The sequence below is a fragment of the Olea europaea genome, chromosome 11 (assembly GCF_002742605.1).
Source record: "Olea europaea var. sylvestris chromosome 11, O_europaea_v1, whole genome shotgun sequence".
NCBI lineage: Eukaryota > Viridiplantae > Streptophyta > Magnoliopsida > Lamiales > Oleaceae > Olea > Olea europaea.
The window spans coordinates 12,967,556-12,970,891 of record NC_036247.1 but is presented as its reverse complement, the minus strand read 5'-3'; the positions used below and the strand labels follow the sequence as shown (position 1 = coordinate 12,970,891).

At 39.3% G+C, this 3,336-nt stretch overlaps 1 pseudogene; it reads right to left on the bottom strand.

Annotated features, from left to right (window-relative positions):
* Positions 1-1,046: 1,046 nt before the first annotated feature.
* The window catches only part of LOC111404477, a 37,779-nt pseudogene continuing 35,489 nt past the window's right edge, over positions 1,047-3,336 (bottom strand).

Genomic DNA, 3,336 nt, shown 5'->3' with positions numbered 1-3,336 from the left:
ATTTTTTGGGGGAAAAAATCTCTCCCAAACAGACTCTTAAGAATGATAAATGTCACATTTATATTAATGAATGTCAGAGTGATGTAAGACTCCAGTTAATGGGATGAGGCTATGTGGATCTGATCCAACAGTGACCATGCCAACCTCTCCTCTATAAATGGTAGCTCTTGTAATAGTTGAAGGAAAGAAAAAACAAAAATATACCTAAACTTTTATACTTGAAATTATAACTCTCTCTCTTGCTGGTCGTTTAGTGTTCGAGCTCGAATTCGTTTTATAGAATTGTTTGCGATAGATCTTTGGTTTTACAATTATCCTTGATCATGTTGTTGGCGTCCAAACATTTTAGTCTCGTGTCGTAAAGTATCTTCCACTTCCATTGTCACCGTGATCTCTGATCAAACGTGCTGGACTTTGTTTGTGTGCACACAAGTGGGTCCGGCATGTGTTGTCCACGTTGCCATTGCAAAAAACGAGGTCAACAAGCTCAACCGCTAATAGGCCCAAGCTTCACAAGCTTCCGAGCAGCTATATTCCTACAATCCTCCCCCATTTTCTTTTCTCCATATTCTCACATGAGACCTTGATGAATTTTGTGGATTGGTGGCAAAATTTCTTATATGCCCTATCTATAGTCTTCCAATGTCACAAGACACAAGATAAATATGAAAATAAAATTCAACCTAGCTATTAACCCAAAAAAGTAAAAGGTCAAGAGTTTTTGAAGTCGAACTAGTTTTGGAATTCCTTTCAACGGGTTTTGGAAAAGAAAAAGATAAAAATAAAGAAATGAAATATTGCATAAAGTTGGATGAACAGTTATTTTAAAGTCGAAATCAATACGCTCCATATACAGCTAATTCTCTTAATGCATGTTTATGTTACAGTGTTCAACCATGTATCCACATTAACATATATTCAGTAAACTATCACAAAGCTGCTTTCTCCATTGGATTCCATCAACATTCTCCCTAAGAACAAACATTTTTTTTAAGTCAAATAAACACCATGGTACTTGTTTGTGGCCAGATTTACTGTGTTGCTCTTCATTCTCTAGGAATGGTCGTAAGACCATAGTCAAAAGGAAAGAGAGGATCTAATTTGGATCACCAACATTCATCGAAAGCTGATCAATTACCTGAACCAAGTACATGCTAGTTTGCTAGTAAAACCATAGTCATCGAATAAAACATCAAAAAGACCTTGCCTTTCGGTTCCCAAAAGCCAAGCAACCACGAGTGCATCCATTTTTCGAAGATAAGGTTCCATTACAACTGGATGGTCCGAAATGATAATACCAATTGTTAGACATCATGTTATCAAACGACCTCCTGGGCGATGATGAAAACCAGTTTTATCAGTCGACATGAACGACTGAACGATAAATCAACACCGAATAATGGGATGACCCGACCTAGTGTTGTTTTACCTATTGGATGGCTAATAACCTTTGTGGCTTGTTGGTGTGCTATTGGGACATAACCCTAGTCGAGCCTACTTACCACATTATAACTTACCTTAAGTTGGTCATTGGACTATTATATATATTGGTAACTCTCTTCTTCCTATGAGTCCCGTTTTAGAACCCGAGAGAGAGGCAGTCTCCTTCTTCTTCCTTGTGCATCCTATTGATTGATCTTCTCTACTTCTTGCTTGAGTCTTTGTGACTCTTACCTGTGTGGTATCCATCCTAAGTGAGTGGAAGAAACAACAAGCAAAAGGAGCAATAGCAACCATAGGAAGAAAGCACGCCCGGCGGTCGGTCCCTCTTCGGTTTGTTGGTGTTGATTCGATGTTTAATGGTTAACTAAGCCCGAAAATCACCTTGAGCAGCTAGAGGAAGATCCTAACATCTGGTATCAGAGCTTGGGTAGCAAAAAAGGGCTCAAAATCGGTTGATTTTCGCGTATTCAACATAGAACCCGAATCTGAAATTCTTCAATTACTCACAAACCAAAGCTCGGTTGGACAAACGGAGGCCATACCCATTACCAACAGGTAGAGGCGCCCCTGGTGAGGCGGCGCGTGGGCGGCAGTCCGACGAAGCTATCTTCAGGTAACTTGCTTGTTTCGATCTCCTGAACGCACTGATATACTTTGTTTTGTGTTTCAGGTTACACAGAAAAAGTTGGACGATTTTGCCCCTGATGTGACGCCGACTGAAATTGAACAGCAAGCTCGTTTTTCTCCACTCTACGGACTCAGATAGGTCTGCTCTGGTAAATTGGCCTAATCCATTTAAATTTAGTAATAACAAGATCATCGTGTGGGGTGATCGTTAGGTTTTGGGGTTACCGTGAAGGGGTAACCATTGCTTGTGCTAGAACTAGGATTACTTGCGTTAATTGAGTGCTTGTTCTTTTGATTTCAAGTGCTTGGTATTTCTTGGTGGACGTAGTGTTTAGGTTCATTGTTACTTTTACTAAGAATTAACAAGAAATTACCTTATCACGCTTCCCAATACTACTTCGTGTGGTTTGATTAGTGTATTAACTAATGACAACACATAATTTTGATTAGGGAATATTTAACGGTAAAGGGGACTTCTCTATCTGGCAACAAAAGATGAGAGGCATATTAGTCCAACAGAAGGTGTCAAAAGCCATCGAAGGCAATTTTGCACCTGACATCTCAAAAGAACAAAAAGAGGAAGCCGATGAGCTTGCCTATACCTCAATAATATTACACTTGTCTGACGCTGACTTAAGAAAAGTGGGAAAACTAAAAACCACCAAAGAACTTTGGAAAAGACTAGAAGACTTATACTTGCTTAAATCTACACCAAATAAACTCTACCTACTCGAACAATTCTTCAGCTTTAAGATGGATCCTTCAAAGGATCTCGAGGACAATTTAGATGTATTTAACAAATTGGTGCAAGTTATTGTCAATTGTGACGAAGCCGTGTCTGAAACCTATAAGGCCATTATCTTGCTCAATTCAATCCCGGACTCTTATAAAGAAGTTAAAAATGCCATTAAGTATGGTAGGGACACGTTAACACCTGAAATTGTAGTAGATTCTCTTAGGAGTAAGGAGATGGAAATGAGGGCTGAAAAACAGGATAGGAGGAGTGGAGAGTTGCATATGATGCGGGGTAGAACTCAATTTAGGCAAGTCAGTCATGATGGATACCAAAGTAGTGGCGAATCAAATAGTAATAGTTGGAAAAAGAAAGGAAATGGTAGACCTAGGTCAAAGTCTAGAACTAAGGCTAGAAAATGCTATGGCTGTGGAGGCACAGGGCATTTTATAAAAGACTGTCATAAAGAAAAGGGAAAACAAAAGGTTAAGGAAAGAGATGAGGTAAATGTGTTATCCTCTACCTCCAATACC